The sequence below is a fragment of the Vipera berus genome (genome assembly GCF_964194415.1).
Source record: "Vipera berus genome assembly, chromosome: 2".
Taxonomy (NCBI): domain Eukaryota; kingdom Metazoa; phylum Chordata; class Lepidosauria; order Squamata; family Viperidae; genus Vipera; species Vipera berus.
The window spans coordinates 210,488,151-210,503,569 of NC_138203.1; the positions used below are offsets into that span (position 1 = coordinate 210,488,151).

Here is a 15,419-nt window from a genome sequence, read left to right on the forward strand (position 1 = left end):
GATAGAGGAAGTAAAATTTTAGTAGTTCACATATTCCTCTGTATTAACACTTTTTGCAGAGCTATCTCCTATAACACAGGTATCAAACTCGCCGTGTCACATGATGTGTCACAACGTATTGTGACTTTTTGCATTGCCAGAGCTGGGGTGGGCGCAGCCTCTGTATGATGCAACCGGCCCATGGGCCGGCAGTTTGACACCCCTATCCTATAAAGTTGTTTTCAAGTTTTAAAAGCATGTTTTTCTTTTCTATCTATAAATATATGTAAAATATTCCCATGTAGGAGCTTTCTTATGATTTAGAGCTATGAAGGTATGAAAATTTATGTTTTGAAATACAATGATTAGCATTCTAAACAGATTTTTCCTAATGATGATCCTTTCACTCTTTAGTCTTCCAAAACCTCCAGTCTCACAAAATAAAGCAGCAACAACAACAAAAAAGTTAGAACAGGGGTCTCAAACTGACAGCCCGTGGAGTGGATGTGTCACATGCAGGCCATACCTACCCCAGGTCCGCAAAGGGAAAAAACGTTGCAATACGTCACAATATGTCATTCGAGTTTGACACACGTGAGTTAGAATCTACAGTTTTGCTTTTTGTTTCTCTAGAACCAGTGATGTCAAAACTATAATATGTATGTCAAAGATGATGCCACAATGTTTTGGGTCACATGCAAGCATTTCCCAACATCCAAAAACCATTATTTTTGAAAGCATAACCCATTTATATGAATTTTTTGGAAGCTACACAATAATGGGGGATGCTGCTGCATAGTCTCTGGAGCCTCCAAAATGAGTTTGTTTTACTCTTACTTTATTTTTGTAATATTATTTGATGTTTCTTTATATAATACCTAGCATGACACATGATTATTTTTTCAAATAAATATGTAGAGAATTGTCTCTCTTGTTTGTGGGGAGCTATCATGCCAGCAGAATCAGATTAGGCATTTTCTGAATTTTTGACATGCCGAGTCCAAGAGATATACCATCACTATCTTAAACTAGAGCAATTCATTTCTTTGTTACATAGAATGTTAATCCCAATATTTAGAGATAATATATTCATTACTATTGACATAATGTTAATTTTTAACCTAATATATCTGGGGAAGAATTGATTCTGTTTAGAATCTAATCATGAGCTTATATTCATAAAGTGCTTTGAAAGAAATGCATATTTACACTAAGATTTTTACTCATCTATTGTTTACAAGGAGTTTTGTATTTTTAAAAATCATTTTTATCATTTTTCTAAAGGATGTATTATTTTCTTGAATGTGCAGGTATCATAAATAATTCAAACATATCACCTTGGTAGTTTATCTTAAGCACTTTTTGTGGTTCTAATGATAATTGTAATAGTATTAATGAACAATATAAAGTAAGTCACATCACTTGTATTTGAACTGCATTTGGGGTCCTCATTGGATCTCCATTGCTTTTCAGCAGAATTTCAACTTTCAGAGCTGCTGGGAAGTGCTCCATGCTGTAAGTTTTGGAAGGGCTGCACCAAAAAGTAGCGGCCCGCGCGCCTAACAGCGCACGAATTATATAACCAAATATCAAAAACAGCAGCGGTACATTCAGGGCAAGTGCATCTGACATTCGTTGTAACTCAGCATGTCTGGCTTAGTTCAGTGCAACACCTGTTTTGCAGCTGTCTTTCGTAGTACCCTTTTCAAACTTGGAAACTGTCCTATCTGTAAACAAATCACTAGTCTACAAGGACAGATTACCGGTATTTATCTAGGGTCTATAATCTGTGCTCTTCAGGCAGAAATTAGGTGTCCAGTTCAGCCCTTCTACCCTATTGAGCCACCGTGCTATCAGCCCCCTCTACCACAAAGATCCTGCAGGAGAAGGGCAGTGTGGACAACCGTGGGATCTGGCAGGGTGAGATCTGTGAACCATAAACCCAAAGCTTTCGCTGTGTCCCTGCACAACAGATACAGTGCCCTTTCTGACCTTAATAAGGACATTAAGGAGACAGGTAAAGGTATCTGTGATAATAACTCAAATAAGCAGGGGATCGTGGTCCAAGATGAAAAACTTGTTTTCGACAGGGAGAAGTGTGAATCTGGTATTACACACCAGTCATGCAAGAACAGAAAGGCATCCAAAAAGAGAAGCCACCTTCTGGTTGCTGATTCAATTATAAGGGATGTAAATTTAGGAAAGGACACAGAGGTTTTGAAAGAGGTCAGGTGTCTTCCAGGTGCTACTGCCAGTAGGGACAAGAAGCGTATTTCTAAAATAATCAAGAATGCCAGCAAGGACTGTGATGTGGAGGCTGTTGTACATCTTGGCACTAATGATCTGTCCCAAAAAGATGTACTCTCTGTGTAGAATGATTTCCAGAGCTTGGGGCAGGAACTTAGCAGAATAGGCTGTAGGCTTACTTTTTCAGAGGTTTTACCAGTGTATAAGGAGCAAAATGGAAAAGGCCAGCGTATAGCAGAATTTAATATGTGGCTAAAGGAGTGGTGTAAAGGAGAAGGCTTTGGTTATATTAGTCATGATGTCTGTAGCTGGTCCAATGAAAAAATGTATAAAAGAGATGGTCTGCATCCATCCAAGAAAGGGACTGAGTTACTTGGCAATAAAATCACAGCTTTTTTGGAGGAACATTTAAACTAAATAATGGGGATAGTGAGTCAATTGATACAGAACATCACTGTCCCTGGCAATCTAAGAAAATAGGGGAAGCCAGGCACCACACAAGTTATGCAGCAAGTAAACACAGGGTCAGTCATAAAGGACTCAAATGTCTATACACCAATGCACAGAGTATGAACAGTAAGCAGGGTGAACTAGAAATTCAGGTAAATGAGGGCAGATATGATATTATTGCCATTACGGAAACATGGTGGGACGAAACCTACAAATGGAACACACAGCTAGAGGGATTTAAACTATTTAAAAGAAACAGACTAAACAAAAGAGGAGGAGGAGTTGCTCTATATATAAGAAATAACTTTATCTCTACAGAAATAGAGCACAACAATGACGAAAACTGTAAACTTGAAAGCATTTGGGTCAATATAAAAGAGGGGAAAATGACATTGCCATAGGTGTATACTATAGGCCGCCCAACCAAGCAGAGGAAATAGATGAACTTTTTGCTAGTCAGCTAACTAAGGTATGTAAGAAGCACATCACAATAGTAATGGGGGACTTTAATTACCCTGATATCAACTGGGAGACAAACTCTGCACCAAGTGGAAGATCAAACAGATTCCTGACAAACCTAGCAGACAACTTTCTCTCCCAAAAAGTAGAGAAGGGAACTAGGGGATTAGCCATATTGGATTTAATTCTCACAAACAGAGATGAAATGATAGAAGGTGTCGAAGCCACAGGAACCTTGGGGGGAAGTGATCATGCAATATTGGAATTCAACATTCTGGAGGCACAAGCAATAGAACACAGCCAAACTAGAGTCTTGGATTTTAAAAGAGCTAATTTCAATAAACTTAGAGAGACCATGGGAAGAATTCCATGGATGAGAATCCTAAAGGGGAAAACAATTCAAGAAGCTTGAGAAATTTTGAAAAGTGAGATAATAAAGGCCCAGTCTAGTACAATACCAACAAAGAAGAAAAATAACAGCTCTCAAAAGAAACCAGCATGGCTGCATAAAGAACTCTCTGATAAATTGAAAGATAAAAAGGACAAGTATAAGAATTGGAAAGAGGGGCACATAACTAAGTCAGAATATCAGCAAATAGCCCATGCCTGCAAATATGAAGTGAGGAAAGCTAAGGCTCAAAATGAACTAAGGCTTGCGACCAAAGTCAAAAATAACAAAAAATGCTTCTTTCAACATATAAAAAACAAGAATAAAGTTAAGGAAATGATTGGTCCATTAGTGGGGGAAAGTGGCAAGAAGGTGACAAGCAATAGGGAGAAAGCAGAACTATTTAATTCGTTTTTTGCATCTGTCTTTACACAAAGGGAAAAAACAGTCCAACCTACCCAAACCAGTGCCATAAAAAACAGAATAGAAACGCAAGTTAAGATAGGCAAGAAAATGGTAAGCACCTGTGAGCACCTGTCCAGCCTAGACGAGTTCAAATCACCAGGACCAGATGGATTACACCCCAAGGTTCTCAAGGAACTGGCAGACGTGATCTCAGAACCACTGAACTATATTTTTCAAAGATCCTGGAGCACTGGGGAACTACCAGAGGACTGGAAGAGAGCTGATGTAGTTCCCATCTTCAAAAAAGGGGAAAAAATAGATCCAGGAAACTACAGACCTATCAGCCTGACCTCAATACCTGGGAAGATTCTGGAAAAGATAATCAAACAACAAATCAGCGAACACCTTGATGCAAACAAAGTCATCACTAAAAGTCAACATGGGTTTGTCAAAAACAGATCATGCCAGACAAATCTTATTAAATTCTTTGACCAAGTGACAAAACTAGTGGACCAGAGGAATGCTGTAGATATAATTTACTTGGACTTCAGTAAGGCATTCGATAAAGTAGATCACAACCTACTACTTGATAAGATAGAAAAATGTGGGTTAGATAGCATTACCACCAGATGGATTCGTAGCTGGCTGACAGGCCGTACTCAGCGTGTGGTCCTCAATGGAACCGCATCTACATGGAAGGAAGTGTGTAGTGGGGTGCCCCAGGGCTCTGTTCTGGGCCCAGTGCTCTTCAATATCTTCATTAATGATTTGGATGAGGGGATAGATGGGGAACTCATCAAATTTGCAGACGACACCAAGCTGGCAGGAACAGCCAATACTCCAGAAGATAGGCTTAAGATACAGAAGGATCTGGACAGACTCGAACACTGGGCACTATCTAACAAAATGAAATTCAATGGTGAAAAAAGTAAGGTTCTACACTTAGGCAGGAAAAATCAAATGCATAGGTATAGTATAGGTGGTACCTTGCTCAATAGTAGTAACTGTGAGAGGGATCTCAGAGTCTTAGTAGACAATCACTTCAATATGAGCCAGCAGTGTGCTGCAGCTGCCAAAAAAGCCAACACAGTGCTAGGCTGCATTAACAGAGGGATAGAATCAAGATCAAGTGAAGTACTAATACCACTTTACAATGCTTTGGTAAGGCCACACCTGGAATACTGCATCCAGTTTTGGTCACCACGATGTAAAAAAGATGTCAAGACTCTAGAAAGAGTACAGAGAAGAGCAACAAAGATGATTAGGGGGCTGGAGGCTAAAACATATAGGGAACGGTTGCTGGAATTGGGTATGTGTAGTTTAATGAAGAGAAGGGTGAGGGGTGACATGATAGCAGTGTTCCAATATCTCAGGGGCTACCACAAAGAAGAGGGAGTCAAGCTATTCGCTAAAGCACCTGAAAGCAGGACAAGAAGCAACGGATGGAAACTAGTCAAGGAGAGAAGCAACCTAGAACTAAGGAGAAACTTCCTGACAGTTAGAACAATTAACCAGTGGAACAATCTGCCTCCAGAGGTGGTGAATGCTCCAACACTGGAGGTTTTTAAGAAGAGACTGGACAGCCATTTGCCTGAAATGGTATAAGGTTTCCTGCCTGAGCAGGGGGTTGGACTAGATGACCTCCAAGGTCCCAACTTTATTATTATTATTATTATTATTATTATTATTATTATTATTATTATTATTATTATTATTATTATTATTATTATTATTATTATTATTATTATTATTATTATTATTATTTATTAGGCAATTCAGATTTTTCATATTATAATCTTTCTTAAATATTTAAATTATGACATTAATATTTTAGCACTTGTCTTTATTATATGGAAGGATTATATGAGCCTGGAATTACAGCTGTAAACCGTGCTTGCTGGTCATTAAATAGGTCACCATGTGACCATGCCTGATTTTATGACTTTTGTGGCAGATATTAAGCAAATCCCATTGTCTCTAGGTGAATGCCAGAGTCATTCAGTGAACCCATTTAGCCAATGGGCATTTTTTTATTGAAAAGTAGAAGTAAATGCAGGCAAAAAAGTCATAAATTGAGGTCATGTAACCATGGGACACTGCAAATGGCAGAAGTCCGATTGTCAAATGTCCAAAATGAATTACATGACCGCGGGGTGAACAGACTTCAACACTTCAAAACTGGGTCATGAGTATCTTTCGGGGATCCATTGTAACTTCAAACAGTCACTAAATTACTGCTCATAAGTTGAGGACTACCTGAAATTGTTATCTGAGCCAGTACCACTTAAAAATATCAAAATAAAAACAGTGAAATAAAGTGCTGTAGGATATAATTATCCCATATAACAGAAGATATTTTAAAAGTTTTAATAGAAATTTGTGGCTACTGATTCACCACAAACCTAAAAGCAGAGACCAGTGAATGAGGATTTTGGATATGGTTCATATCTTATCAAACCTTTTATGTTTGAACAAATTAATGAAAGCATTTCTGCATAATGTGTCCTAGAAAAGTACTTCTGCTTGTCAGTGCAATCATATTTGAAAAGATTGTGCACCTGGATTTTTGAATAAATTATTTTTTCTCCCTTTTGCTGCTTCATCTGTTTTGTCAGGATTTCTTTTAGGAGGCCTTGGATAAAATTTATGCCAAATTTCAGTGAAAATCCACAATCAATTGTATAATACTTTTCTAAAAATATAGTTTGTTTCAACTTTCAAACAAATGATTTATCATGAAATGATTTGCAATTTATAGCACTTAATTAGTATAATTTCTTCAAAAGGTACATCTGATAAAGTTATCTTTTGGCATACTAAGTCATGTAGACTCTTATGACATACAGTCTTTAAAAATTAAAATAATATAGTGATATGGCATTTAAAATAGTTTAGTCTGCCACATGTATTGTGTGTTCTAATGTAGATTTAAGCAGTGGTTCCAGTCACCTATTTTCTTAAAAGCCCTTCTAGCTTATTTTATTTTAAGGCTCCTATACTCCCCCAGTCACAAATCTGGGCAAAGCACAACAAGGAATAAAGATAATAATAAATTACACTAATTTGTTGAAATAAAACTATCTTCAGGACCTTTAGAAATGAAAGAAAAATCAGGATCAACTATTCTTCAGGTACTAATGTAGTCCAAAATTTGATGGCTGTTAACAGAGAAGAGATATCACTGAAGCCAACTGAATATAAATATAAATGTAAATGAATGACAGATTACATCCCAGAGTTCTGAAGGAACTGGCAGATGTTATCTCAGAACCATTGCACCACATCTTTCAAAAATCCTGGAGCACTGGGGAAGTTCCAGAGGATTGGAAAAGGGCTGATGTGGTTCCCATCTTCAAGAAAGGGGGGAAAAACGGACCCAGGAAACTATAGACCAATCAGTTTAACAGATGACATCAAATTGGCAGGAGTAGCCAACACCCCAGAAGACAAACTCAGGATACAAAAAGATCTTGACAAACTTGAACAATGGGCCCTATCCAACAAAGTGAGTTTCAATGTGGAGAAAAACAAAGTTTAACATTTAGGTAGGAAAAATCAAAGGTAGTCTAAGGAAAAGAAGAAATAGGGGAGAGATGATAGTAGTATTCCAGTATTTGAGGGCTGCCACAAAGAGGGGATCACATTCACCAAAGCATCAGAGGGCAGGACAAGAAACAATGGTGGGAGACTGACCAAAGAGAGAAGCAACCTGGAATTAAGGAGAAACTTCCTGACAGTGAGGACAATTAACCAGTGGAATAGCTTGCCCCAGAAATCATGGGCACTCCATCCATGGAGATTTTTAAAAAGAGGCTAGACAGTAACTTGTCTAAGATGGTATTCAGGGGTAGGCAACCTTGGCTTTTATGACTCGTGGATTTCAACTCCCAGAATTCCTGAGCCAGCAATGAAGTCCACGAGTCATAAAAGAGCCAAGGTTGCCTACCCCAGGTATAGGTTCTCCTGCTTGAGCAGGGGGCTGGACTAGAAGACCACCAAGGTCCCTTCCAACTCTATTATATTCTAAACTGGATACCTTTTACACCAATGAGGTAAGATTCCCAGCAGGACTTGTCTAGTTAGCCAGACAAGATAGGCAGAATCCTATTTGGCAAGATGCTCCTTATAGATGCTGTGCCTTGTAGTGTTTTATAGATAATGACCAGCATTTTGAATTGGAACCAAAAGCCTATTGGTACTTGATGCATTAACCTCAGAATAGGCATAGTAGCAAATCTTTTCAAATAACAGTGCTTGCTTTGTTTTGCAAAAACTCCAACTTTCTAGTCATCTTCAAAGGCAACTCCTCATAAAATAGTTCAATTATATGATGATCAAGTCACTCTTACAAGGATTTCCTGGTCTACAATAGAACCATAAGTGGTGGTCTTGGCTTGCAATCAGAGCCATGCTTTCCAGAAGCTGAATATTTAATTTGTTCATATGAGCTCATATAAATGTGTGTGGGTGCAGCAAAATGACTGAAGTTTATACAAATAATAAGTCTGTAAAATACCAGGACAGTATCTGATGAAACATCTCTAGGGAAAAACATTGCAAAATCAGAATAATGTAATAGAAAATGCCCTTTTGCCTTCTTGTTTTCTGACAGTATGGTAGGTAAAGAAAGACTTCCAATAATACCCCTAGATGTTGGACAAATTCATAGACAAGCAGTGAGACTTTCATTTAAGTCTCTGATCATTTTAGCGATTAACAGGCAATCCACTATGGTTGCTGTAATATTTCACAAGTATTGGTCCCACTGACTAATTTGGTTAACATTAACTGAATATTTTGAATGCCATTGAATTACTCAGAAAAAAATGAAATTAATTACTACTATGTATATACAAGGGACGCGGTGGCTCAGTGGGTTAGGACGCTGAGCTTGTCGATCAGAAGATCGGCAGTTTGGCAGGTCGAATCCCGAGTACCATGTAACAGAGTGAGCGCCTGTTACTCGTCCCAGCTTCTGCCAACCTAGCAGTTCGAAAGCACGTAAAAATGCAAGTAGAAAAATAGGGACCACTATGGTGGGAAGGTAACAGTGTTCCATGTACCTTTGGCGTCTAGTCATGCCGGCCACATGACCATGGAGACGTCCTCGGACAAGCACTGGCTCTTCGACGTTGAAACGGAGATGAGCACCGGCCCCTAGAGTCGGAAACGACTAGCACGTATGTGCGGGGGAACCTTTACCTTTACCTTTATGTATATACAGGGATTGGTAATTCAGAGTTATTTGCCAAGTGCTTATGATACCCAAAGATTGCATCAAGAAATTCTTCCACAAGAAATAAAAATAATAAAAAATAAAATGGCTAATGTTTTATGAAGTTAGCAAATTGATTGTATGAAAACTCTAAAAAGATTACTGACTACTGATTTTGACACAATAACAAATGTTAACTAAAAAAACTAGAATATATTTCCCATGGTATATTTTGCATGTACAGGTAATCCTCGACTTACAACTGTTAATGATTGTTCAAAGTTACAACAGCACTGAAAAAAGTGACTTAAAAATGCCAAAATTCAAATGCTTGGCAACTGGTTCAATTTTATGACGGTTGCAGATTCCCTTTTACGACTTGATAAGCAAAGTCAATGGAGAAGACAGATTCATGTAACAACTGGTTTACTAATTTATCAACTGCAATGATTCACTTAACAACTGAAGCAGGAAAGGTTGTAAAATGGGGCAAAACTCACTTAACAGATGTCTCCTTTAACAACAGAAATTTTGGGCTCAATTGTGGTCATACATTTTTTTTCTCTTGTAACTGCTAGAAAAGGCGATGACAAATCAGTTCTATACTTTTGCTAAGAAAATATTGCTGTGTCCATTTAATAATCAGAGACTGAGCTTGAATTGAATGTAGCTCTCCAGAGACACACATCAGTGTCCAAGGGGAGGTCAAAAAGACAGAATGATGAGTACAGGAATACTATTCAGGTTCCAACCATTTGTGTGTGCAACGGTGAACATTTGTGTGCACAACGTTGAACAACTACCACAACTGCAGTATTTTAGGAACAAAAGTGTTCCTAAAAGCATTAAGGAACAAATAGCTTAAGTAGGAGGAGTCTAAATAAGCATAAGAAGGACTGAGTACTTTCAATAAAAAGGACATTTTAATTAAAAGGGCTCTGTAATACTAAAATGCTCCGACTGAAAGGACGAAAGAAATGAGATTGTATTGGAGGAATAGTGTACAAGTAGTTCTTATGAGCACAGTTGGGTTTGGGATCTTGGTTGTTAAAGCAGTCAATAAGTGAGATGCCTAAGTAAGGCTTTGCTCAAGCTATTGCAATCCCCGATCTTCCAGTTGTGGTCATTAAGCATATGGGGCAAAAGAGCAAGAATAGGACAACTTGTCACAGCCAACTTGCTGCGGCCAACTCACCATGGTCAACTTGCTGCGGGACAATTTAACAATTCTATTTAATTATTTAAAATAAATAAAAAATATTTTAATTTTTGCCATTCACATTTCATTCTCTCCCTCCTTTTGCATCCTTTCTTTAATGATTCTATTCCACCATTTCCTTGAAGTTAGTGTAACTCTAGTCTCGCATCGTGTTGTCCTGTGGAGAGATGGCCGTGACAAGTTGGTTGCAGCAAATTATCATAGACCCCAAAAGAGCTGCCTGCCGAAAGTGGACAGGCAACTTTGCTTCGGGCACGAAATGGACCTCTTGCACTGGGCTGAAAAAATAAAGTGGGGATCACAAAGATCCCGGCTTCGTTTGTCCAGCCCACCACAAGAGTTCCTCTCCCTTCCACACTGGGCTGAAGAAACGAAGCTGTGCTTGTGAAGATCTGAAGATATGAGCTTCATTTCTTCAGCCTAATGAAGGGAGGGAGGGAAAATCCTTTGGCAGGCAACAGCACCTCGCAAACTTCTCTACCCGCTTCCTCACAGAATTTCTAGAGGTGCTTGGCAACCAGTAAGTGCAAACAGGTTGCCAAATACCAGATCACAATCACATGACTGTGAGAGTGATGGTTTTAAGAAAGCCAGAATTGCTTTATGGATCATAAAACACCTTCCAGAGCCATTGTAACGTTGGATTTAAACGACTGGTCCTAGGTCAAGGACTACCTGTGGTCTTGAAAAAAAGAGCATGAATGCTGGCTGGAAACATTAATAGGAGGACTCAATACCTAACAGCTTTATGGCATAAACCTGAAATATCACCTCCTGATTATTCAACTAAAGGTAAAGGTAAAGGTTCCCCCGCACATGCGTGCTAGTCGTTTCCAACTCTAGGGGCCGGTGCTCATCTCCGTTTCAAAGCCGAAGAGCCAGCACTTGTCCGAGGACGTCTCCGTGGTCATGTGGCCGGCATGACTAGACGCCAAAGGCGCACGGAACGCTGTTATTCAACTAGTTGTAGATAAATATATACTGACAAGAAAAAAGTATAAGTCAAGGTGATGTTTACATTTATTCTTCTTGAATTCTAAACAAATGTAGAAAAGTAGTCAGTATGTATGATAATGAATTCATGTTGCCTGAATATAAATAAATTACTAAAATATAAAAAAGCTAAAATAATCTGACAGCATTTAAATGTAGATAACACACTAACATAGCATGTGAAAGAAATGTATGCTTTTTAGGACTTGTATACTGGGCAGAAAGCTAAATTTTAATTTCTATGTTTTTGCTTAGCATTTTAGAGAAGGGGTCAGGGGAAACCTAAAGTCTTGTATCAACAGTTCCAGAAATTGTAAAAGCCTACAACATTTGCAAATGTGTATAAGTCTCATTCTTCATAATGTTATTCTTCTGAAATCCATTGTGACTTATACAGTATTTGCATTGTATAAATAATAATAATATGCTTAAAATGTGATTTTCAGAGCTCTAGGTTTTAACACTGTAGTTTTATTTTTCCCCCAATAATATATGGTTGAAATGGGACCTTAATGACCCATGCTGATGTCTAAAATCCTATTAATTAATTACATCAGAGGACATTATTAAAATGCAAATGAAGCTGGATTTACATTTTCTATTCAGTTTCAAAAAATGAATACAGTAGGCAATTCTAGCTTCAGTGTATATTATAATGTTTAGCCCAGATGTTTAATACATAACTCTTTTATGGATTTTAAGAAGCACTTCTAAAAGCTAATTATTTGGCAAAAATTGAAAGGGCTATAAATATATTTTTGAAGAGGATATTGCAATAAGACTTTGTGAACTAAGCTCTAGGATTTTGTATTCACATTTTTTGTTTCTAGAGATTTAGTGCTAAAGAACATTTCCGTATCATGTAGAAACTCATACGGATGCTTTAGGGCCAGATGTTTTTCCACTTTGTTGGCAGGGAAGACAAACTACTACTTAGTGCCTGACATTTCTGAAAGAAAATATACTTAAAAACTGTAAAGGGCAGTGTGTGGAGGGGGAGAGCACTGCAATAAATTATAGTTATCCTGCATGAATGAGTTGCTAGTGTCAAAACATCTTTGGAGTATTGTTCAAACACAAAAGAAGATTATGTTATTCCTGAAAGGTGACTTTCATCATTATGAATAAATTTTAAAAAATGATAAAGAAAATTTCTAATGTTAGTATTGGGTTAATTATCATCCTTTAATGCAATGGTGTCAAACTGCCAGCCTGCAGCCCAGATGTGTCACACAGAAGCTGCGCTTATCCCAGTTCTGGCAAGGGGAAAAAAGTTGCGATACATCGCGACATGTCACATGATGTGGCGAGTTTGACACCCCTGCTTTAATGGTATGAAGAAGAGGTGCCAGAAGAATATTTTGCATACCTTTGCTGATTGGGAAATGTTTCTGAGTTACCCACTTCCAATGCCAGGAATTTAATGGAACCGTATCTGTTGATTCCAAAGTTACATTAGAACTAAGTTAGAAACCATCTCTACATTCTCAGGCTGAAAATAACCCTGAAAGCAAGTTTTTAAAATAATAATAATAATAAACCCGCGGCTGGGCCTGGACGGCTATCAGGTGCGGTCCCTATGGTTATGGGATTACACGTCTTCAGACTGGTAGTGGTTTCGCCACCGTGAACCAACCCAGGCACCTCCCATCACCAATGATGAGAAGAAATAAAAAAAATTCCATACCGGATCGGCCGTTGCCCGGGTCAACAAGGACCGCGTCAGATGCTATGGCTCCTGGACATCTGCCGAAAAATGGGCCACAGGGCTCAGTTGTTACTGCTGGGGAACCAGAGCGTACAACTGTAAAGCAACTGGAACAAAAGCGGTAAACCTGGACAACCGAAGAAAATCGAGAAATCATCCAATGCTACTACCAGGCAGAACCAACAGCCAGGGGATTTCAAAAAAGAATGATGCAACTGTGGAAGGCTTCTTCACGTAGCATCGTTCTGGTGGGCCTGATCATTCGGACGGCTCCCCCGGCAGCTTTGTCTGCCATGACTTCGTCCTGGGCCTCAGCGAATGACAGTTTTGCCCTAGTAAAAAGTTTTTGCTGCAGCTCTCAATTGCATAGGCCGCAAACAAGCCGGTCTCAAAGTCGCTCTTTGACATCCGAAAATCAACACAGGCATGCGGCCTGCCTGAAGGCCGTGATGTACTCCAACGCAGTTTCACCTGGCTGCTGTATTCGCTGTTCAAAAGCGTAGCGCCAAGCAATCACCGACATCTTCAGTTGGAAGTGTTCTCCAAGCTTTTTCTTCAGATCAGCGTAGGAGACTGACTCCAGCACGAACAGGTTTTCAGCCAGATCGAATGTTGCTGGCCGCACACACAGAGCAGCATGGCGGCCTTCAGTCCATCCTCTGCAACCTGGTTCTCCTGAAGGTAGTTTTCGACCTGGGACAGGTACAAGGGCCATCCTTCTCGTCGCTTGATGTCGAACTCTCGCAGCCTTCCGACCGTGGCTGGTCTTCGCGACTGGTTCCTGCGTCTTCTGATGCTGTTCCTCCTTTTGCTCAGGGACTGATCCACTGAGCTTATGGTCACTAGCGTGTCTGGCTAGCCGACCGTAGGGTGGGGTGGAAATGCTTTTCCCGCCAGGCGTGCACTGCCTGTCCCCTAGTGACTTTCAGCTCCTTCGGAGAAGCAGGATCCCACCCTCGTCGCCAGTGTTGTGTGGTGAGTTCGTTGCACAGGAATGAAGACGAGGCGAGTGAGTTCAGCAATGAACATGTTTATTTGCTTGCAGGATCTGAACTAGAGGACTGGGCTGTAGCTTGCAGCAATTTATAGTCTGGGCCCTAGGCGGCAGCCAATAGGTTTAAAGCAGCCTATTGCCGCCTAGGGGCAACCAATAGCAGCACTGGAGACGGGGTGTCTGAGGTGCTGGGAGCCGTTAGCTAGCTCCAGCTTACCATGTGGTGTTACAATAAAGCCCAATACATTACACGTACTTTCTATTAGCATATTTTCAAATACATCTGTGGTACTTTCTAACTGCTTTTTACTCTGTTGTAAGCAGCTTTCCTATCTACTTTTCCTTGTGTCCACTTTCTACACATTCTCTTGCAAAGTTATCATTCCAGCGGGTTTTTTAATATGAAACTAGCATTTTCTCTTCATAGTCATTCTACTTTCACTTTTTTCCCCTTTCTTCCATGTCCATTTCTGACTATGCATTGCATTTAATCTTATTGCATTGTAAATTACAGGTTGTCCTCAACTTATGACCATTATGGATCCTGCCTGTTACTGTCATAAGTCATGATGCTTGTAAAGTGGGTCATCATGCAACTGATCCAATTTTACAAACTTTTTTTTTTACAGTGGTTGTTAAGCAAATCACCAGTAAATCTGAAATGTTTAAGTGAATGTCGCTGCTGTTAAATAAACCCAATGTTTACTTTGGGGTGTTTTTTGCTGAAAACTGAAAGTGTAAAAAAGAAAATGAGGTCACATGACCACAGGAACTGCAAATAGCCAAAAATGCCGGCCAGTTGCCAAGCACCCAAAATGCTGTCACATGACTACCGAGGACTACCTGTAATTATGTCTGGTTCTCTGCTAATGGTAATGACAGGATGTCAGTCATTTTTAGCACATTTTCTCCACTAAATTATTATCAAAGTTAAGTTTTACTCTAGGCATACTCATGCTATTCTCTGTAAATTAGGAACTTAATCCAATAGCTATATGTCAAACATTCTGTTCCCTGCATCTCACTAATTAGCATCAAGTTCCCTTCGTCCAGTGCACTCGCAGAGGGAGGGTCTTCTCAGGGTGCCGCCAGTAAAAGATTGCCGGCGGATAACACCCAGGGAGAGGGCCTTTTCTGTGGGTGCGCCTACCCTCTGGAACCAGCTGCCCGTGGAGCTCAGGACTGCCTCTGACCTACGCTCATTCCGCCGGGACCTGAAGACTTGGCTCTTTGAGCTCTCTGACCCAGGCTGAAAATTTTAACTGGGGTTTTATTCTCAGGGATAATTTAATCTTTTAATTCTCTTTTAACTTTGTATTTTATATTGATATGATTTTAAAATGCCCTGTAAACCGCCCTGAG

At 39.5% G+C, this 15,419-nt stretch overlaps 1 protein-coding gene across 2 annotated transcripts in view; it reads left to right on the forward strand.

Moving 5' to 3' along the window:
- GALNT10 (polypeptide N-acetylgalactosaminyltransferase 10) overlaps positions 1–15,419 on the forward strand; it is a 75,243-nt gene that overhangs the window by 3,517 nt on the left and 56,307 nt on the right. The window contains exon 1 of one of the 2 annotated variants that reach the window (XM_081320994.1): positions 556–573. The exons of the other annotated variant lie outside the window; for it this stretch is intronic. The gene's annotated coding sequence lies outside the window, so the exon portion shown is untranslated. Of the gene's footprint in view, positions 1–555; positions 574–15,419 lie in introns of those variants that run through there. 2 annotated transcript variants of the gene reach the window in all.